Below are 23,329 nucleotides of genomic sequence, written 5' to 3' on the forward strand. Positions count from 1 at the left end.
GAGGTAGATGCAGAATTCTCATCTAACAAATGTCTCTGAACCAGACTGTACACCTGCCCAATGACCAGGTGCAAGCGGGTAGGGGGCCTTTGGAGTTTCTGCACCTTTTCTGTCCTTGCTTGGGACCAGGCACAATGCAGTGACCTTGCATGGCTGCTGGTGCGGACCTCTGCAAACACAGGAGCAGGGAATTTCCTGAGCAGATCTGTGCTCTGTGTAGTCTAGTCTAGTGACTCCCGCAGTGGCCAGCCCCAGCTGCTTTGGAGGAAGGTGCAAGTAAGCCAGCAGGAGGCAGCTATGGACTGGCCTGCCCAGGGGGCGTTTCTTCCTAACTCCTGTCAGTGTGTGGTTGGCTTACGCCCGGGAGTGGCAGAATTTAGATCCCTTCCATGCTTTATTTTTGAATCTTTACTATAACAACTCTAGATACTTTCATTATGCACATATAATCCCAATAAGTCTTTGAATCCTGCTGACCTCTGTGCCTCACTGATGTCATGTGGCAGTGAGTTCCGCAGGCTAACTGTGCATTGTGCGTCAAATGGGGGCTGATGGGTGGGACCACCGCACCAATGTGGGACTGTGACTAATGCCCCAGTTTGGCCATCCACCTTTCTTGCCTTTAAAAAAGTGGTTACTAATCGGGTCAACTCGTTTTCCTTGCATTCCTCCTAGTGCACCTCTTAAAACAGTCACTGAAATAAGAATGAATATTTGGCATTCTGGTTTCCTCTCGAAGCAAGACATGAACGGCTGCTTCTGGGCCACGTCCCGTGGAATCCACAGAGGAGCCAGGATTTACCTGACTCTTTGAAACACTCTACAATATTCCGAATAAAAATAAACGAGTGGAGGAAAAGGACAGGACTTGGAGGGAGTTAATGACTCAGAATCCAAAGGGCTTTCCTACCACGCTGTGCTCCTGATGAGCTGTCACTGAAGGAAGCCACTAAGTGGTGACAGCAGAGCTGACCCTGCCGCGCCTGGGTTGCATTTGGCAGCCTCAACCGGGCCCAGGTCCTACAACCTGGTTCTCTGCTGCTTCACTCTTGGGATAGTCATTTACACCTGTCAACGTGCGTCTCGGAAGGCACCACGCCAGAACGAGCCGCTGAGCCGCAGTCGCACCAGCCGCTAGCGCTGGAGGAGAGTGTTGCAACCAAACTCTCTTTTTGGAGGGGGGCGGTTTGGAAAATGCAGGTTTGTAAAACCCCAAACTTTTAGTAACATCAAGGCCACGGCTGCTTGATTCAGCGAAGGCACTTCCATGGTCTGTGTGTTACCCCGTGCTGCTGGCTAACCTGGGAGAGCTCCTAGCCTCTCACTCATCTTCATGGAAAACTTGGGAAGGTCTCGGATGCACCCCCATGCAGTGTGAAACACACGTGCAATTTTGAACATTTGCACTGGACAGTGTGTTTCCCCTTCCCACTCTTTGCATAGATGCAAATGACGCCAGAAGTCACTAATCCAGCCCCTACAGTAAATGTCCAAAAGCAGGTGAGTGAGTGAAGAGCCCGAAGGCGCTGTCTACACTAGCACGTATCTCAGGGTGGGCAGTAATTTTCACGGGGGGGCACTTAATGAATTTTTGTAATGGTCACAGGCTGGCTCCACACTCCAGGAGGGGCGGGACCTGGGGCGGAAGGGGTGGGGCAGGGGTAGCCACACCCCCAGAGTTGTCTAAGTCCGGAGGTTCTCAAGTAGCCACGAGCCCTTTGCTGTGTTTTATCGGCCCTGCCACTACTGCGTTGCCCGGCAGCCGCCTGGGATTGTGGTGGCTGTTTAAAGGGCTCGTAGCTCCAGCCCCTGCCAGGGGAGTACCGTGACCATGAGCTGTAAGCCATTTCAATAGGATCCTGCTGCCTGAGCCACCGCCGGAAAATTCAGTGGCATAGGCAGCAGGATATTAATAAAAAGTGGCTGGATGCATCCTCCTGGCTGGATCTCGCTCAACCCTGACCTATGCTGTCAGAACTCTTGTTGCTCAAGAGTGTGGAGAAACTCCCTGCCCCTGAGTGATGCAAGTTTTGTCTGCAAACGCCCTGGTGTGCTAGAGGAAGGCTGAGCATCAGTGTGGCCTGCAGGACGCATGGGTTGCAGTGTCTCCCTGCAGCCCCCCCCCCCCCCCCCCGTGTGCATTCTGAAGCCTCTTGAGCAGTCAGGTCCCTGGGGCTTGTGGGGGACAGTCCAGTGCACTGTGGGGCCCAGTCTAGCATGTGGAACAGGAAACGTCCCCAGCCAGTGCTGGGCACCTGAGACTTCACAGCTGCTGCTTTCCGGCTTTGAGGAAGTCAAAGCAGCGAGCACAGCAAGGAGCAGCAACGGCAGCATCACTTAAAATAGTGGCTGCAGGCCTACGGCAGGCAGGGGTCTCTCCCCGCGCGTGTCCGTTTTCAGTGTGCAGTGCTGCTTGTTCGACAGGGCTGCATGAAATGTGCCACAGGACCGTTATGGCTGGAAAGTGGCATCGTGCCACACGGGGCGTGTCTAGGGCTGGTGTACAGTGGGGATGTAAGCCACTAGTCCACCGGGCGACTACCTGATAAGCCTAGGCTTGTTGGGAAGTCGAGCCACTACACAGCTAGTCGCCCTCCCCACCTGCTGTGTCAGAGGCAGCAAAGGGGGAAGCAGGAGCCAGTGCTGCATGGTGCCAGCTTAAAAACTGGTCATCTCCATGGGGGGGGGGGGGGGCGCAGCGGGGGAAATGGCGTGAGCAGGGACTGCTGCACCTCAGCCCTTTAACTGTAGCAAGAGCCCGGCGCAAGTGCGGACTGCTTGAGTCCCTGCTCACGCCGGGTTCCCCGCTGCGCCTCAACCTGCTACGTGGAAAGAGAGGCAGAGACGCAGCAGGGATAGCGAGTGCCCCACTTCCCTTGATCCACTTCTTGATTAGCTGCTTAGTCGATATGTAACATCCCTGGTATATGCAGGGCCATGCTGACTCATGCGGGGTGAGGCTCTGGCCCATTCTGCATGCCTGGTTTGTAGGTAGCACTTGGTCGGGGGTGCTTTTGTGGGGTCTGTAGCCAGGCCCCTCTGGCTCTGCAGACCTGGTGTTTCTGATCGCTTGGCCAGTTCTTAATTTAACCCTGTGCAGAAACAGGGGCAGATTCAGCTTGACCGTCACTTGGAAACATGGCAGAAGAGGACAAGGGAGAAGGGGCAGGAAGCGGGAGGGGGTCAGGCAAAGGGGAGAGAGAGGTGTTCATTGCTCTGCGTGTGCTTTTCCCTGCACATTTCTAGGCTGGTTTGCCATGAATCAGTTTCCTGGCTTGCTTTCCTTTCATTATGAATAGCGAGGAGGCTCCGGCTAGGCAGGACGTAAAGGTTCGCGGAGTTGTGGCTGTTTTGCTGCTGACGGAGTTTTGTCACCACAACTGTTATTCTGCCCCTCTTCCCCCGAAGCACGGGCCTTTTGGGGAGATGATTGCACCTCGGGCAGGAAGAGATTACTTAGCAGGGCCATTCACGGGCCTTTTTCATCAATTTCATAGTCATGGGATTTTAAAAAGAATCAATTTTCATCGTTCTAGCCCTTTAAATCTGAAATGTCATAGAATTGCAGCTCGAGGGGTCCTGACCCAAAAAGGAGTCATGGGGGTGCAACGCTATTTCGGAGGGCTGCGGTATTGTTACCCTTCCTCCTGCGCTGCAGCGGGCAGTGGCCCTGGCTTCCGAGCTGGGCAGCAGGAGAGTAGCGGCTGCTGTCCGGGAGCAGCAGCACAGACGGAGGGGTGCATGGTGTAGATCTGCCATCCTTCCTTCTGAGCTGTCTGCGGAGCTGGGCTCCCGGTGTGGTGGCTGTTGGGCAGGTGCCCAGCTCCAAGGCAGCAGCACAGCAGTAAGGTTGGCAGCACCATAGCCGGCCATCCTTTCTTCTGTGCTGCTGCTGGCGGGGTGCTGCCTTCAGAGATGGGCTCCTCCTGCTTTCCAGAGCTGAGCAGTTGGAACCCTGCTCGTAACCAGGACATCTCAACCTTCTCTCGCCAGCTCAGAGGAAAGAACTCTCCTCTTTTTAGTTTCTGACTTCTGAGTCTGACCCATTCATGGGCGGACTCACCAACTATCCAACGTCCATCTGGCTCCAAAACAGGTGGGTCTGTTCTATTTGCCTTCCCGATTCAGGGTGGGGTTTTTCCTGGTTACCAATGCCACCACATTTCCCATGAGCTGCTATGCACGTGGGGCCAGATCTGTAGCAGATCTTTTGTATAAGATCTTTGATGTGTCTTGGTAATACAGTATGTCACGAGCAGGGGAGGAAGACCTCCGTCATCCCCTCTCTCCTTCATCGAGTACTTTGTGGTTGACATAACTTCCTGCTGTTCACAGAACTCCAGAAAAAAACCTTAAAAAACAACAAATACTCTTGCAGCTCCTTGGAGACAAACAAAACATGGTGATGGTATCATGAGCTTTAGTGGGCACAACTCCAGGTTATTTAAGGGGACAGCCCCATCATTTTGAAGCGGAGGGTTGCTTTGGCATGTGGTTGAACTGGTTTCTGAGTTTGAGAGGGACTCCTAACCTCCTCCCTGCATCCTTCCTTCTAGATACCCAAATGGAGCTTCAGAAAAGCAAACAAACAAGAAAAAACCCCTCAGCCTAGGAAATTCCCTTTGCTAACCCATCTCCCTCCCTCTCAGGACCTGTCCCGGTTCTACAAAACAACACAACTGGCCACTTGAGGGTAACACTTTCATTAGTCAAAACTGCCTGCATTTTTCAAAACGACATTTGATGAGCAAATCCTTTTTCTTGAAATTACTCCCAAAGCTGTGCGAGAAAATACCCGCTTGATATTGTTCTTGTGCCAGGAAACATACAGAAGAGAAGATCTCATTAATGCAAGCAATAAAATTATAGGGCAATAAATTCATAAAGCTATCAAATGCCCCCTTCAAACCTGACTTCTGTTGGGGTGCCTACAAGTCACTTCCGTCTGGCCTCAGAGGGGCACATGGTGGGCTGTGACGTGTGCCACAGGTTCTCCTATCTCCTCCCTGCACTCAGCCTGCCTGTGGTTATGTCAGGAGGGGTCTGGGGAAGGGATGTGGGCAGGCTTCACAAAGGTATTTAGGGGGATAGCGCTAGGAATGAGGTGCTAACACATCTCACCTGCATACCTTTGTGAATCCCAGTGGGCATGGATTCTTCCATGGGGATTTTAGGTGCTTCTTAATGGCAGTACAAAGTGGTCATGCGAGTATTTCCGTTTGAACAATCCCTAGCGTGGCGGTGTGGTCACGGCCATGTCGTGTACTGTCACGAAGAGTCTCCTAAGGGAAGCTGACCAAGCACCCTCCGTGACGTGATCTGAAAGTCGAGCTGGAAAAAGCACTTGAAAACGTCTTCAAGGTAACATTCCTGCATGTGCAGGAAGAGGGGCTAGACTCCCATCTGGGCGTTCCCCACTGTAGGACTAGTGACGGAGGGCTGGATTTTCAGTGGACAGCTAGGAACCAACGTCAAGGCAAGTCAATTGGTGTCAGACACCGAATTCACATTTCTGTCCTTGGAAATCTGACCTTGGGCCCTTTAAAAAACAAAACGTCTCCGGAAGCAGAGAGTTCTTCAGACACTGGCGCTCTACTGCTCCCATCCCTGAGCGGTGTCTGGGCATCTCTTTGGGATATTGGTTGCTTTTGCTTTATGGCTGAAGAGAAGTTCCAGGGGCCAGGAGGCGCAAACTTGCTTTGATAATGATTTTCATCACTAATTTCTAAGAACAGATGGTGAGGCAGCCAGACCAGCACTGCGGATGACAAAAGAGAACCTCTGTGTGTTAGTATTATTACTCAGCTTAGACTCGTAGGGAAGTACTGAAAGCCACATTCCTTGAGTTAGTTTAGTTACAAGTAGGTCAAGAAAATATGGATTCTACAACGGTAGCACCCGAGAGGAGCGAACAGGACAGACGAGGATTTTGTTATGTTTATCCCTTAGCCTGGTCCTGAGTCAGACGTTTTGGGTGGCTATACAGTTCCCCAGGGTGTATTGGCCAACTGGAAGTATCAGCATGATATTTATTATCTATTTATATTAGTGCAGTGCCTACAAATCCCAAACAAGGAGCTGGACTGGGCTTGCCACTGTAACAAATAAAAAAACAGGTGCTAGACCAGACAGGAGAGTCACAAAGGTTCCTCGGTGTGATGATGTGGCATGTAACTCCCAGAATTCGGTATGACTTTACAGACCCGGCCTCAGAGACCACGTTGGAGCAATTTCCCAAGGCTCATGGCCGATTCTCCATCACTGGACATTTTGAAATCAAGATGAGACTTTTTTTCTCTCCTAAAAGCTCTGCTCTAGGAATTATTGTGGGTCTGCATTACACACACGTCAGGCTACACGGTCGCAGTGGTCCCTGCTGGCCTCTGAGCCCATGGCCTTACAACCTGAAGGAGAAAGCGTCTGTCAGGCCACGCGGACAAACGGGGCAGGGTGAGTGCAAGGAGTCGGTAACAAATTGGAGGGTGGCAGCGAAGCAGAGGTCCCAGCTCACCAATGTGACTTGTCGGCGCCCCAGCAGAGGTAGGTTTTACAAACTTTGAGTCTTACACCAAAGGGCCAGGCCTGGTGCAGCTTACTATCTGGCTTTAATAAAGAGATTTCCTCTTCTGTGTTACCTGGTGCAGCAACAATATCAAGTGGGTATCTTTTCCTATCACTTTGAGGCTGATTTCGCGAATCCGCCTTAGCTCATCAAAAGCCGTTTTGAAAATCACAGAGTGCTTTGAGTAACAAACGTGTTACCCTCGGGTGGCCAGTTCTGCTGTTTCGTGGAATTGGAGCAGGTCCTGAGAAGGAGAGGAGGAGGTTCTGCCAAGGGAATTTCCAAGGCTGAGTGGTTTCTTTTCTCTCCCCTGAGCATCCATCTGAGTATGAAGAGGATCTAATGATGTGGTTCAGAGGTTAGGACTCCCTCTCTTGCACTGAGAAACCACCTCAACCGTAGGCACTCAACACCTCCTCCTCAAAACGCTGGGGCTCTCCCATTGGGTAAACTTAAAGCCATTCTCCACTCCTAAGGAAGAAGTGAGGTGACCTCTTGGTGCTAGATTAGGGGAGAGAGGTTGAGGGGACGCATTCTCCCTCCTCTTCTGCTATAGTGCAGTAGCAAACAGCCTCCTCAGAGTGTAGCCGTGACCGCGTGTGCAGGGTTTGCTTCCCTGAGGACAAAGGCCTCCGTGTGTAACCAGGGCCGCCCTCCCGTCCCACTGCTTGTTCGGCCATGGCTCCATTTCTGTTGTTGACAGGCACAGGTCTGTGACCCCTAGAGGAAATGTACAGCTCCTGCACCAGCACGGCCATGCCTACGGTCTCCCAGATCTCCCTACTAGGAAGTAGCTATTTCCTTTTGCCCAGCGCCTGCCCGTTATTCCTCTCTGAGCACCACAGACAATTGCTCCCTAATTAATGCCAACCCCTGTTACATGCTGCGATTCTCACGAAAGGGCCTTGCGGGGCTGCTGGCTTCTGGAAAAGCACAAACTAGGGATCTCACAGCCATGTGATGGGAGCGGGAAAAGATTATACGGTGCCCTTGTTCTCTCTAATCTTTACCATCCTGGTGCAGAATAAATGGTTGTGCGGCGAGGCATATACACCACCCGCAGAACCCAGCAGCATTTGAGCCTCTCCTGAGTGGCTGGCCTCCCAAGCACTCGGCTTACAGGGGACACGGACTGTCTGAGTTGCGCTGAGGTAGGCCCGGCTACTCTGCGTGCCGTGAGGCGTTCCCATTGGGCTAGCCTCTCGTTGTTTTTGAGTGACTGACAGCTGCGCTGGCACCAGTCACAATTATGCAAGTGTTCTCAGTTTTTTCTGAACCCATTGCTCTTTCCTCCATTCAGGAGGCTTTCTGGTCTCCTGGGTTACGGCTAACCCTGCCCACGGTGATTTGGGAAACATACCTGCGCTTACTGGGTGGTCATGTGACTGAGCACCCATCTGAGGAGAGTTCGAGTTACCTCAAAGGCCTGGATGCATGGATGAGTCAGACCCAAGCTAACAGCGTTTGCACTCGCCATCAGATAATTACTACCTCAGCATTTCCTGCTCGTTACCAGGAATTATATCAGTTCTTTCTCTCTGTCTTGCCCCTGGGTTGTAACCACTTCACTGCTTGCTGCACATCTGTGCTTTCCTATGTCACCGAATGAGGCTCTCTGGGATGTTGGGCTGGGCCGGGTACATGAGGAGGCTTTGCCAGATGAGTTTCCTCTGAAATGCCAGCTTTTAAAGTGACCCCTCTGAGGAGTGACGGTCAAGGTATCTACAGAGGAGATTTTGGAGCAAAATGACAAGTCCCCAGGCCTAGATGGGAGCTAACGATGCAACTGCAGAACAGCTCCTGGAGTGTCTCACCTCTCACTCAAATCCGTACCCGTGCTAGCTGCAAATGTGAGACTGCTCCGGAAACGATCCTGGAGCATCACTTCCGTACCAGACAAACGGGCTGAACCGGTGTTAAGGAACAAAACGACCAGACCTCTAGATAAGCAAGCTGTGCTGTGCTGAGAGATACAGCAGGGCCAGGGCGCAGAGGGAGGGTGCTAATGAGGAGCGCTGTAAGCCGTGGGCTAGTTAAGGTGTGGTTCCTTGTAGCCTAGGGAAGGCTACTGAAGGCAAACCAAAGCACCGGTAGCATGTGAAGGCCTGTCAGGAGCCTGATGCAATACAGCAGGTTAATTCAGGCGTGATTCCCAGCAGGCCAGATGAAGCATGAGTAGCCGGTTACGGCTCTGTCAGGAGCCTAAGAAACCCGCTGTGCTTCAGGCAGATTGGGTGCAGGTGGGAAGGAGAGAGGGCTGGAATTCAGGGGCGGGCTGCTGAGATTTGACACATCTGAGAATTGGCATAAGGGAGACCCTGTTCCACAGAGCAGGGAGGCTCCTTCAGCATCCAGTGCCCTACCCAAGGGGGAAGAAGGCCAAAACCCTGCTGGTTGGGGCTTAGTCCCCTATCCTGCTTTTTGTCCTAGCACCTTCCTGGGCCACTCGTGGAGTCCTGGGGGCCACAAGACCATTGGCACGGGGTGATGTCCTGGCCCCTGCCACGGGAAGCGTGGGACCCACCATCCCAACAGTGACCTTCCTGCCACAGGAGAGGCACAGCTTTTGAAAAGGCAGTCCTTCCTCTGCCGATCGGAATTCTCCCCAGGGGTTGACCTGCGTGTGGACAAGGGAGATCCGCTCGGCATCGGGAACTCGGACTTCCAAAAAGCCTTGGAGAAGGTCTCACCAAAGGCTCTTAAGCAAAGTAAGCAGTTGTGCAAAATCATGATGAATTGACTTGTCAGCAAACAGCCACTGCAGTTATTAAATGCGGAAGTGAAAGGAGATAGGATACTGGGTGCCATGGGCCATAATCTTGGGGTACTGTTGGAGAAGTACCGCAGATAGATGTGTGTGTATATCGAATCATAGTCATAGCACACTAGAACTGGAAGGGGCCTTGAGAGGTCATTCGTTTGCATCCCCTGCCCTCATGGCAGGACCAGATACTGTCTAGACCATCCCTGATAGACATTTATCTAACCTACTCTTAAACATCTCCAGAGATGGGGATTCCACAACCTCCCTGGGCAATTTATTCCAGTGTTTGACCACCCTGACAGGTAGGAACTTTTTCCTAATGTCCAACCTAAACCTCCCTTGCTGCAGTTTAAGCCCATTGCTTCTTGTTCTATCCTCAGAGGCCAAGATGAACAAGTTTTCTCCCTCATCCTCATGACACCCTTTTAGATACCTGAAAACTGCTATTATGTCCCCCCTCGATCTTCTCTTTTCTAAACTAAACAAACCCAATTCTTTCAGCCTTCCCTCATAGCTCATGTTCTCTAGACCTTTAATCATTCTTGTTGCTCTTCTCTGGACCCTCTCCAATTTCTCCACATCTTTCTTGAAATACGGTGCCCAGATCAGCAGTTCTCAAACTTTTTGGGCTCCGGAGCCCTTTACACGAGTAAAAATTTATGCAGAGCCCCAGCGGTCCACTGATTGGATGTGTTGTACCTGTTGATGTTTCCAGTTTGTCTACCTTGCGGAGCCCCGTTTGAGACACACTATTCTAGATAATCCCTGATAGATGTTTATCTAACCTGCGCTTTAATATCTTCAGTGATGGAGATTCCACAACCTCTCTCGGTAACTTATTCCAGTGTTTCACCACCCTGACAGGTAGGAAGTTTTTCCTAATGTCCAACCTAAACCTCCCTTGCTACAATTTTAGCCCATTGCTGCTTGTCCTATCTCCTGAGGATAGGGCAAATAATTTTTCTCTCTCCTCCTTGTAACACCCTTTTAGATACTTGAAAACTGCTCTCATGCCCCCTCTCAGTCTTCTCTCTTCCAGACTAAACAAACCCATTTCTTTCAGCCTTCCTTCATAGCTCATGTTCTCTAGACCTTTTAATCATTCTTGTTGCTCTTCTCTGGACCCTCTCCAATTTCTCCACATCTTTCCTGAAATGTGGTGCCCAGAACTGGACACGCACTAGAAATGCACCCCTTGTCGGTAGGAATTTTTCTCTGCTTCCTGGAAAATATCCGCCAACATAGCTCTGCAAGTGTCGTAATACCAGTCTTCAAATGGTAAACTGGGCATGTGACTGCTCCCCGTGCATTTCTGCCAGCCAGGACTGTCTGAGCTGCTCCGAGCATCTTCAGAGTCTTCAGAGATGGAATGAAATGCCTCCTAGTAAGGTAATTTGGTCTGGCCAGACAACCTTCTAGTAGCGTCGCATCCTGAAAGTCCAAGGACATTTGGCGTATGGTGGCTTTTAATGGTTGGAGTGATAGGAACACATCACCGCAGGATGTCCCTGACTCTCCTTCCCAGCAGAAGGCACAAAACCAGAATCTTGCAGAAGTCCTCTAGGGCATCTGTCTTGCGCGAACATCTGGAGTTGAGTAGTGCCGCTCTCTGTGGCATTGATGGAAAACTAGATAATTTCAGATAATGTGGTGATAGTGGAAACTATGAAAAAACTCTGAATACAGCAAGGCAGCGGCTTCATTACATCGTGCCATGATGAAATGTTTTGAGTAATTCTTTGCATGCTTGAACAGTTTTCCTGCAAGGCATGCAGTTCTCATCTTTCCTGCAAGCTTGAGACGGCAGCTTCCTCACCCGGACACTGGGAATGTTCACGGAGCCAGTGTTTTTGTATTGGACAGGTGCAATACTCGGGAGCCGCCTCTTTCTGGTAATATTTTAAATGGGAGCGTCTGCATACGTGTCCAATACAAGGTGGATTTTGTTGTATGTCCAGTGTTTTCTCCGTAGCCTCATCATGAAGCGTTCGGCCAAACCTCAGCAGGCATTAGCTGCTTCTGGTTTCTTGAGAGCGTTTTACCTCAGCCATACTATAGCTGCTGGCTTAGGAAGACGATGTGCTTTTTGCTTGTATTGTGCCATCCCATTCAAACATCAGTCATGGGATTACAGAGGATGCCTACTTTCCTCAAGCTGGACAAAGATCAACCACACCTGGAGATCTGGACACAGCCAGGAGATAAGCAAATAACAGCCTCTCTGTGTCTAGCTCTGTACTGGTGTGACGTAGTGGGGGTACCTGGCTGGTTTCTATGCTGCTGGCTCTGGGGTAACCCCCACTGGCTGCCGTGGGTACCACGACCCAGCAAAACAGGATGAGTCACTATGCAAACCAGTGGCCAGACACCCCCCATGGAGAGGAACAAAGGAAGGTGGATGCTGCCCTGGCTGGGGGGCAGGGCTGGAAGAGAGTGAGTTAGTTCCTGTCTGGAAAGCAGAGGAGAAGGAGCTGGGGAAGGGGCTGGGATCCCCCCATCTCAAAGGGGAGCACTGAGGCCTCTTAGCCCCAGTTCCTGTAACCAGATTACATCTGTGCTGTGCTGGAGGAGCAATAAACCACCCTCAATTCCACTGGCTGGTGGAGTCTGTTTGTGCCATTTCGGGGTGCAGGAGACGGGGAACCCCCAACGCGCCGTCACAACTGGTCCCTGCCATCTTCACTGTGACGTTTGTTGTTGAATTTAAGGACAGCTTTAGATTGTTCTTCTGATTGGAGCTCATAGACTGATGAAGCCTTGTATGAAATCGTCAAAACCAGAATTATTCAAGCTGTGAATGGGTTACCAATGAAAGTAAGCTCACCCTATAGATTGGAATGGTCCCTTCTTGGCATTTAACATCACCGAATGAATCCATATGGTGCTTGGTTAAATCTAAGAAGTCATCCCAACCCTTCTTAATGTATATATTGCCCATAAAGCTGCCTTAACCAGCCTCCCCTGCAGCCCCTAGCGAATGGGGGCATGTTGAGGGCCTGATCAGAGAGGAGACATGGGCAGGGCACTTCTGGAGATCTGCCATCGTGAGACAACTCAACCAAGAACAACTCTGCGGCGCCTCTAAATTGTGCCACAGAGCAAACCAGCCATTAGCTGGCCCTAGCACAGAGCGGTGGCTGAATTATGGAAATCCGTCCTTCAGCTGTCCCCTCAGCCCAGTGGACTTCAACCAGAGGAGCTGCAATTCTCACGTTTCCACTAGAGGGCAATTTTATCCTGTGTTTTGTTTCAGGGAAAGGCAAATCGGACTCAATCATTAGCAGTGCAGTGGGTGAGGTCTGGACCAACTTCTGCTGGTGAAAGAGAACATAAGAACGGCCGTACTGGGTCAGACCAAAGGTCCATCTAGCCCAGTGTCCTGTCTGCCCACAGTAGCCAGCGCCAGGTGCCCCAGAGAGGGTGGACCGAAGACAATGATCAAGCGATTTGTCTCCTGCCATCCCTCTCCAGCCTCTGACAGACAGAGGCCAAGGACACCATTTCTATCCCCTGGCTAATAGCCTTTTATGGACCTAACCTCCATGAAATTATCTAGCTTCTCTTTAAACTCCGTTATAGTCCTAGCCTTCACAGCCTCCTCTGGCAAGGAGTTCCACAGGTTGACTACATGCTGTGTGAAGAAGAACTTTGTTTATTAGTTTAAAACCTGCTACCCATTAACTTCAGAAGTTACCGCAGAGCATTACTTAGACTACCAGCAAATCAGGCACAAGCCAAGAACATCCGTGTAATGGGAATTCTCTCATGCATGGGAAGGAAAGAGCCTGTTTTCTGGTCCATGACACCTCTTCCACAGCTCCTAAACATCAATGGGAAGGATGAACCATTTTAATTGAAAATGGACAGTCATGTGCCTACAAAATCTGGAGCTGGGAACAGTCAGAAATTGCTTTGAACTTGGTTGCCGTATAGACAGGCGCACAGCAGAATCACACAGTGTGAAGTATTTCGCAAGGAAACTATTTTTCTTCTGCTTCCCGCTCTAAGCCCTATTCCACAGAGCACATACGAAGAATGTGTTGATGAGGCAAGCGTCTGCAGATCATAGAATCATAGAGCTGGAAGAGACCTCAGGAGGTCATCAAGTCCAGCCCTCTGCCCAAGACGGGACCGATCCCAATTAAATCAACCCAGCCAGGGCTTTGTGAAGCCGAGACTTGAAAATCTCTAGAGACAGGAATTCCACCACCTCCCTCGGTAACCCATTCCAGTGCCTCACCACTCTCCTAGGGAAATAGTTTTTCCAAAATCCAAGTTAGACCGCCCCCTTTGTAACTTGCTCCTTGTTCTGCCATCCATCACTACTGAGAACAGCCTTTCTCCATCCTTTTTGGAACCTCCCTTCAGGAAGCTCTCAAATCCCCCCCTCACTCTTCTCTTCTGCAGACTAAACAAACCCAAATCCCTCAGTCTCTCATAGGTCATGTGCTCTAGCTCCCTCATCATTTTGGTTGCCCTCCGCTGGACCCTCTCCAATGCGTCCACATCCTTTCTATAGTGGGGGGCCCAGAACTGGACACAATACTCCAGATGTGGCCTCACCAGAGCCGAATAAAGGGGAATAATCACTTCTCTGGATCTGCTGGCAATGTTCCTCCTAATGCAACCTCATATGCCATTAGTCTTCTTGGCTACAAGGGCCCACTGTTGACTCATATCCGGCTTCTCATGCACTTCTCATTCCCAGGTCCTCCTCTGCAGAACTGCTACTTAGCCAGCTGGTGCCCAGCCTGTAACACTGCTTGGGATTCTTCCATCCCAAGGGCAGGACTCTGCACTTGTCCTTGTTGAACCTTCTCAGATTTCTTTTGGCCCAATCCTCTAATCTGTCCAGGTCACTCTGGACCCTGACCCTGCCCTCCAGCGTATCTACCTCTCCCTCTAGCTTGGTGTCATCCAGAAACTTGCTGAGGGTGCAATCCATCCCCTCATCCAGGTCATTCATAAAGATGTTGAACAAAACCGGTCCTAGAACAGATCCGTGGGGCACTCTGCTAGAAATAGACCGCCAACCTGACACCGAGCCATTGATCACTACCTGTTGAGCCCAACAGTCTAGCCAGCTCTCTATCCAACTTACAGTCCATTTCTCCAATCCACACTCCCTTAACTTGCTGGCAAGAAATTGTGGGAGACCGTATTAAAAGCTTTGTTAAAGTCAAGGTCTATCACATCCATCGACTTTCCCACGTCCACAGAGCCAGTTACCTCATCATAGAAGCTAATCAGATTGGTCAGGCAGGACTTGCCCTTCATGAATCCATGCTGACTATTCCTGATCACTTTCCCTGCTTCCAAGTGCTGCAAAATGGATTCCTTGAGGATCCCCTCCATGATTTTTCTGGGGACTGAGGTTAGGCTGACTGGTCTGTAGATCCCTGGGTTGTCCTTCTTCCTTGTTTTACAGATGGACCCTAATTTGCCTTTTTCCAGTCATCCGGGATCTCTCCCGATCTCCACAAGTTTTCAAAGATAATGGCCAAAGTCTCTGCAATGACATTTGCCAACTCCCTCCAAACCCTCGGATGCATTAAATCCGGGCCCAGGGATTTGTGTACGTTTAGCTTTTCTAAATAGTTCCTAACTTGTTCTTTCCCTGCCCACCTCCTTCCCTTACTGCGTTGCCTCGTGCATTTGTCTGGGAGCTGACCTTGTCCGTGAAGACAGAGGCAAAGAAAGCATTGAGTACTTCAGCTTTCCCCACATCATCTGTCACTGTTACCTCCCTCATCCAGTAAGGATGCCTCACCCCCTCTCTGATCACCCTCTTACTGCTAACATGCCTGAAGAAACCGGATGTCCCCGGTAAGCCAATCTGATCGCCTAGCGTATTTGCTTTTCTTGCTGCGCATCGGGCTGGTTTCTTCCCATGCCTTTTTCCTGCGCATGTGTTGTATCCAGTAAGTCTGATTCTCAAGGTTGTAGATTCCACTCTCTCACTGCATTTACACGGATATAATTCTGTGGCCTGCACAGTAGTTCATCCAGTTTTGTATTAGTGTAAATTGAATTCAGAAGAGGGGTCAAAAGTCAAAGACTTCTTCTATGGGGAGGAAAAATCTCGCCAAAAAGCTCTGGGGCAAAATAAACATGAAGTCCATTACTTAGACTTAAGCAATAATGGATTAGAGTCGGCTTGCTTGCTGATTCATTGTGTTTGGCTAGAAAAGGATGGTGGAAGACTCCTCGGTTGTGTAGAAATTGCTGTTCTCTCTCTTTTCTTCTCCCTGACCTCTGATCTAGAGACTTGAGGGGTAGCCATGTTAGTCTGTTACCTAAAAAAAATGTAAAAAATAACAAATGGTTCTGAAGCACCCTAGAGACAAACCAAAAAGTATCATGAGCTTTCGTGGGCACCACCCACTTTTTCAGATGACAAACAAGAAGTGGGTTGTGCCAAGAAGGTTCGTGATACTGTCTATATTTTGTGGTTCATCTCTAAGGTGCCACAGGACCATTTGTCGTTTAAGTCTTTATCAGGATTAAGGGTAGTTCAAGCACAGAACTGTACTCCAATGTCCTCAACAGCCTGTCTAGTTCGGGGAACACTTGTATTCTGCCATCCCCATTGTTCGTACTGGAACAAAGTCAGGCCGGGCCGCTGGAAGGAAGCGAGGGAAGGCCGTATGTTAGCCTTAGAATGATAACGGCTTTCTGTACGTTAGCTGAGAAGGGGTTACCTCAGGCCAGACAGACACCGGAGTTCAATTAAAGGCTCCCTGCAGCTTTGAAATGTCCCCCAGCTGGTTAGAGAGGAGGAGGAGGAGAGGCAAGCTGCTGAAGGGCTGGTCGCATCAGAGACGGGCTTGCCTTCCTCCCTACAGGGGCTATGAAAATCTTTCAGAATCAGACGAGTTCATACACGAAACCTCAATTATAGAAGTTTTCCTTTCCGGGGTTCTTTTGGGGATGTGGAGCAGTATGGGTTGCTTTTCCACCCCTCCTATACAGCCCCTAAAGGGGGCTCCACGTCACCCCTTTCCCTAACTGTGGGAGGGAATGTCTAGACTACATGGCTGTCGCCAGAGCCATGTAGATTAGTTTACTAGACATACCCAAATGAAGCAGCGATTTAAATAATCGCCGCTTCATTTAAATTAAAATGGCTGACGCGCTGTGCCCATCAGCTGTTCGTCAGCTCAGTGCGCTAGTCTGGATGCTCCGCGGTCGACATCAAAGGCGTTTGTCGACATCCCCGTTATGCCTCGTGGGATGTGGTTTACCGGGGCGATCGACAAACGCCTTTGATGTCGACCGCGGAGCGTCCAGACTAGCGCGCTGAGCCGACAAACAGCTGATCAGCACAGCGCGGAAGCCGTTTTAATTTAAATGAAGCTTCATTTGGGTATGTCTAGTAAACTAATCTACACGGCTCTGGCAACAGCCATGTAGTCTAGACATTCCCTTAGAGAGGGACAGCTTTCCTATGGGCCTTCACCTCCCCTCCTCAAAGCCCTCCTTCAGTAGGATCTTCTGGATGCTACCCTACTGAAAACACTGCAGAATTGAAGTGAAGGGATGGCTTTGGGCTTGGGGACGAAGGTTCAAATCTGCTCTCTTCTTACTGGACCACTTTTGTGTCTCTCCGGCAAACACTGCCCGTTGTTCTGAACGGCAGGCACCTCCGTCCTGCAAAGCACTGAAGCGCATGGCCGGTCCCTTTAACCACTAGGCCAAGTGCTTTCCTGAATCGGGCTCAAGCCAGTTGTTTTCATGGACATGTTGATCCTGACCACTCTGACCCTGTTGGTCAACAGCTCTGAACTGCGTTGCTGCTTTCTGTTGTGGTGGTTGGAGGCAGAACACCAGGGTTTTCCCATGAAAAAGTCATGCCCCAAAGCTGGAGAAATGCCTTCTCTGCAAAATGTGGATTTTGGTTGAAGCCCTCTCCCCCAAAGTGCTGTGGTCAGGGGCTTGAATTCAGCTCATGACAGCTGGTGGCCAGTCAGATGTGTAGAGCCCTGTAAATTTGTGGCTACCCGCTTTCTAGCCGCGTCCATGCCTTGTGTTTGCAGATGTGGATACAAGTTTTGTATCCGTGCTGGACTTCATAGATCCCTTGGAGAGATGAATATGAGCCCTAAATTCTGATCCCGGTTGAAGGCGCAGAGCAGTGTTCATGCCCATTTCTAATTCTAGACACAAGGACTAGCTGTAAATATCCGCTCTGCAGCAATGGCTCAGACGGGCAGCTCCCTGCCAGTGTCTGAAGGTGGAAAAATGCAGACCTCGCAGGTGTTTAATGGAGGCCTGTGTCAGCCAAATACTGAACAAGGTTTTGAAACCACCATTCCTGCCGCACTTCAAAATGGCCCTTGAACTCTCCCAGAATTTTTGAGGTCCAATCATCTGCTCACATTGTACCAACATTTTTTTTTCTCGCTCTCTTTCAGTTTCATACCAGCTGAGTTACAGACAACAGAGCTGAAGTGTACTTCTCCATCCTTCCAGGTAAGAGGAAAACTCTTCTGTTTACATGTCACGGAAAGCCTTTGGATTTCCCAAATGCATTATCTGATGAAAACATCTGCGATTCGGGAAAAGAACTAGACATTCTTCATGGAGGGGTGTCCCTGTAGGTGCTCCACTCTGGTCTTGGTGCGTCCCTGCACCGGCGATCGGAGAGTTTTGCAGAGCAGTGCCCCTTGCTCCATGCCTGGGCATGCAGCTTCCCCCTCCACCGAGACCTGAGTTGAGCACCCACAGGGGTCACATCTCAAAGAACCACCCTTCCTGCACAGGGGAGTAACTTCTTCTTTGTGCAGCTTATGGGAACAGTCGCAGTTTCCTTATCTGGGAAAATGCAGGACAATGTAGCACTTTAAAGACTAACAAGATGGTTTATTAGGTGATGAGCTTTCGTGGGCCAGACCCACTTCCTCAGATCAAATAGTGGAAGAAAGTAGTCACAACCATATATACCAAAGGATACAATTAAAAAAAAGAACAAATATGAAAAGGACAAATCACATTGCAGAACAGGAGGGGGATGCGGGGGGGCGGGAGGTAAGTGTCTGTGAATTGATATTAGAGGTAGGGAGAGTGGGATGTTTGTGAGTTAATGGTATTAGAGGTGATAATTGGGGAAACTATCTTGGTAATGGGTGAGAGAGTTCAAGTGTTTGTTGAGTCCTTTTTGGAAAGTGTCGAATTTTAACATGAATGACAGTTCAGAGGATTCCCTTGCAAGTGCAGATGTAAAAGGTCTTTGTAGCAGAATGCAGGTGGTTAAGTCATTGAGAGAGTGTCCTTTCTGGTTAAAATGGCAAGAAACTGTTTTTTCTTTGTGATCTTGTCTGATATCTGTTTTGTGGGCATTAATCCTTTGGCGAAGTGACTGAGATGTTTGTCCAATGTACATAGCAGACGGACACTTTTGGCACATGATAGCATAGATTATATTTCTGGATGCGCAGGAATCTTATCTGGGAACTTACCATTAATCGTTGTCAAAGGTGCCATGGTCCTTTAGCAGACTGTTGTCTCTTCACCATTATCTCTCTCTCTCTCATAACTGTGGTTGGATCAAAAACATTGTTCAACAAGGGCAAAGAGTGAAAATAACTTCTAAATGCCTTCTGAAAAAAAAATCGTAAACATGCAAAATAGCATCGGAGAGCTTTCTATATTGTATGGTGTTAGAATTTGTATTGGAATCGCACATTTTGGAGATTAAAATGGATGCCTTTTGAGATTGGGTCCCTCGTATCTCACTTGGTTTCCAAACCTTTTGCAAACACTACGCATGGCAATTCTGTTCTGAACTTCCAATGTGGATTATCTATACTAGACATGCAATAAATACTAGGGCTGGGGGGCAGGCATAGAGTCCAGAGAGACTTAGATAAATTGGAGGATTGGGCCACAAGAAATCTGATGAGGTTCAACAAGGACAAGTGCAGAGTCCTGCCCTTGGGACGGACGAATCCCAAGCATTGTTACAGGCTGGGGGCCGACTGGCTAAGTAGTAGTTCTGCAGAAAAGGACCTGGGGGTTACAGTGGATGAGAAGCTGGAGATGAGTCAACAGTGTGCCCTTGTAGCCAAGAAGGTGAATAGAATACTAGGTTGCATTAAGAGGACTGTTGCCAGTCGATCCAGAGAAGTGATTATTCCTCTTTATTCGGCTCTGGTGAGGCCACATCTGGAGTATTGTGTCCAGTTCTGGACCCCCAATTACAGGAAGGATGTGGACGAATTGGAGAGAGTCCAGCGAAGGGCAACCAAATTGATTCGGGGGCTGGAGCACATGACCTATGAGGAGAGGCTGAGGGATTTGGGTTTGTTTAGTCTGCAGAAGAGCAGAGTGAGGGGGGATTTGAGAGCAGCCTGCAACTTCCTGAAGGGGGTTCCAAAGAGGATGGAGAGAGGCTGTTCTCAGTAGTGACAGATGGCAGAACAAGGAGCAATGGTCTTAAGTAGCGGTTGGAGGGGTTCAGGTTGGATATTAGGAAAAACGATTTCCCTAGGAGGGTGGTGAAGCACTGGAATGGGTTACCTAGGGAACTAGTGGAGTCTCCATCCCTAGAGGTGTTTAAGTCTCGGCTTGACAAAGCCCTGGCTGGGTTGATTTAATTGGGATTGGTCCTGCCTTGGGCAGGGGGCTGGACTTGATGGCCTTCTGAGGTCTCTTTCAGCTCTGATTCTATGATTAATCACAGTTAATTTCATACAATTAACTAAAAAAAATTAATCACCTTTTAAAAGATTGTGATTAGTCACAGTTTAATTGCACTCTTAAACCATAGAATACCGATGGAAATCTGCTATGTATTTTAGAGAGTTTGTTTGTTTGATCAAGCACTCCTCTTGAACCATAAGAGCTGGGACCACCAACTTGGTACTGAGCTTCCTCTTAAGATAATTTAAGGCAACATAAGGGTTTGATTGTGTCAGGAAAACGGGATGTGCCTGGAATAGGACCGCTTCCCATAAAAAAACAGAAAAGACAGACCATCACCAAATCAAGCTGTCCTCAAAACTGACATAACTGACCGAATATTGAAAGAGACTGAACCAAGATTAGCCAGAAAAATAGGATGAACCTGGAATAGGATTGCTTCTCAATAAACCTTACAGAAAAGAAATAAAATGGAGAAATGTGGAGCAGTGCTAAATCAATGCTTAATGTTGGAAAACTAGAATAAAATGTTACTGGAAACCAAATGGACAGTAGCTTTTTTTTTTTTTCCCCAAACATAGCGAATAACAGTTTATAGGGATGAAAGAAAAAATACTCTTGATTGAATTCCCATTTTAAAAATATTACTAAAAATTGAATGGAAAAAAATTATCAATCCCTTATTTAAGAAATACTAAATAAAAATTAACAATAAAAATAACACTATTTTTCAAAAGCGCACTCATTTAAATAAAGCATGTGTACATTTTCCTTTTATTTATTAAAAAAGCTGCTTAATCGAATTAAAGACCCGAGCAAAGCCAGGTAAATCCTCTAGTTTATTTAATGTTTGGATGGTTTTACTCCATTTTCAAATATATGGATTTCAATCACAATGAGGAATGCAGAGTGCACAGTGCTTATTTCTATTATTGCTGATTACAAATGTTTGCACTGTAAAAATGAAGAATTCGAAAATACTATTTTTGTTTGCACTGCAATATGTGTATGAGGTAATTTCTTTATCATTAAAGTGCAACTTAAAATGTAGGGTTTTTAAAAAAAAAAATACAAAACTGCACTCAAACTAAACAATATAAACCTTTGGAGCCTACAAATCCACCCAGTCCTACTTCTTGATCAGCCAATCACTCAAAGTAAATTATTTGAGAAGAAGAATTCACATAGCAAAAACTTGGTATAAAAATTATTTAAAATTAAAAATAAGCACAAATAGTTTTTCTTGGCACAAAAATTTAATAAAAATGTAATTTAACATAAGAAATAAGCAGAAACAAAATGATTTTAATGTGACGGATGCTGCTGCATTTTCTTCACGAGCTGGGAAATCCTAGGTTTGAAATGAGGGATTTGCATGTGGGAAGGGGTGAAAGGTGCTAACTCTGGGAGGGAATTTGGGGGCAGGAGGAGGTAGAGAAGGGGCGCAGAGGCAGGGTTCTGCATGGGGTCTGGCTGGGGGCAGGAGCAGGGTACAAATGGGGCCCTAGGCAGGGGGCAGATTGTTGGTGGGTCCCTGGGCAGAGTACTCGTGGGGGTCTGGGCAGGGAGAGCAGAGGAGCAGGGTACTCGTGGGGGTCTGGGCAGGAGGGGTAGGGTACTCGTGGGGATCTGGGCAGGGGGAGAGGACAGGGACAACTCGGCTGGTACCTGGGAGTCCCACAGCTGTGCACCAGGTCCAGATCTCATGAAGCACGTGCACTGCTTCCCCGCCCCCAAACGGCCGGCACGTTTCCTGAAATGCCGGGGTCTGTCATGCTGCCAGGGACTTCCTTCCTTCCTTCCTTCCTTCCTTCCCTTGCCTGCGCAGGGGGAGGGGAGGAGTAGGAGTCCTGGAACTGTGCCAGCTCCAACTGCTCTGCTCAGTTACATGAGGTGAACTGAAAAACACTATTTATTTAGGTTTTTTTAGTGCACATCATATATACAGTAGCCCAATGCCTGAGACTCTGTAAAGCTGACATGCTGGCTGTTGCCTCTGGGCGGCGCTGTTGCCTGAGTCACGTCCTTCGCCTCCCACCGTGGTGCTTGGCTGACTTCTGCGCCGCTCAGCTGGGCCGCTGTGGGGGAGCAAGCGACACAAGCAGCTGTTTGGGCTCCACGGTCCCCGAGTGAGAGGCAGGAGGGGGAGGAGAGCTGAGAGAGGGAGGGAGAGAGAGACCCTAAAATCCCATCTTATGATGGGCTATTGGCTAGTTTGTAATAAAAATCAATATAAAGAGAGCGCTGTAGACTGTCATCTGTGTTGTAATCAAAATTAATATATTTGAAAATGTAGGAAAACAGCCAAAACACACAAATAAATGGCTGCCAGTTGTTTTTATAGCACAATTAATCACACTTATTTTTAATGGCTTGAAACCTCTAATAAATACCATTTTTGTATTTTGCTGTTTGAAAGTTTGTATTGTCCTGAAGAAATGCAGGAAAAGAACCACATTTTAAAATAAGCAGCTGAGCTATTAACATGCTTCTCCTGGTGCAGATGGCGGTGCCAATTTTCTGAAGCCTCAAGTGTTAACAGCGTGTTTTGGAAGAAGGAGGAAAGGTTATATATGGAGATATTCCCATCTCATAGAGCCTTAAGAAGGGACTGCTAATGGGTCAGCAAGTCCAGCCCCCTGCCCAGACCAAGTACCATCCCTGACAGATTTGCCCCAGATCCCTAAATGTCCCTCTCAAGGACTGAACTCACAACCGTGGGTTTAGCAGGCCAATGCTCAAACTACTGAGCTATCCCTCCCCTGAGTCTACAGCAGCCTACATATAGAACCAAGTGGGCTTGTTGACCTTTAGTTTTTATTGACCATTATTTTATGACCTTTCAGCTTTGAAGGGAAATGTGGTTACGGAAGAGCAGAGGACCCTTTATTAAAATGAAAGGTTGTGTGTGAATGGTAGGTGTGAATTGCCCAACATTTTCCATTCAGACCCTACTTGCACTGTCCTAACTTGGTTGGATTGAAATCTCCTTTGCTGAGGGTTTGCGGATTATTCCTGTTACGGGTTGTTTAACCCCTTCAGCCAGAGAGGGGAGTTGATTTGTTCTTGTTTCAAACAAAATCTTTCAGCTGTTTGGTTGACAAGCTTGGTGGTGGTTTTGCCGCCGGCACTTGGCATGTGGCAGACGTTGCTCCGAGAGGTGTCTCTGGCCATCCCTGTGAAACTTGGCTTAAACTTGGCCAAGTTATAAGCCCTGGAAGCTCTTAGCTTGCACGTACTCATTAGACATTTGCTAGAGAGTGGCAGGCAGGGTCCCTTTTTATGAAGCGTGGGCCAGCCCTGGGTAGCAGGAGTGGAGCAAGTCTACCCTGGCCTTTGCTCCTCAGAGCTGTGTGTGGTAC

The 23,329-nt window shown here is 48.8% G+C and overlaps 1 long non-coding RNA gene across 5 annotated transcripts in view; it reads left to right on the plus strand.

Annotated features, from left to right (window-relative positions):
• The window catches only part of LOC112546759 (uncharacterized), a 199,346-nt gene that overhangs the window by 38,888 nt on the left and 137,129 nt on the right, over positions 1-23,329 (plus strand). For all 5 annotated transcript variants that reach the window (XR_012906071.1, XR_012906069.1, XR_003090460.2 and 2 more), the window contains exon 2: positions 17,741-17,798. This is a non-coding gene — a long non-coding RNA (uncharacterized LOC112546759). The remainder of the gene's footprint in view (positions 1-17,740; positions 17,799-23,329) is intronic.

This window comes from Pelodiscus sinensis, chromosome 9 (genome assembly GCF_049634645.1).
Source record: "Pelodiscus sinensis isolate JC-2024 chromosome 9, ASM4963464v1, whole genome shotgun sequence".
NCBI classification, from domain to species: Eukaryota; Metazoa; Chordata; order Testudines; family Trionychidae; genus Pelodiscus; species Pelodiscus sinensis.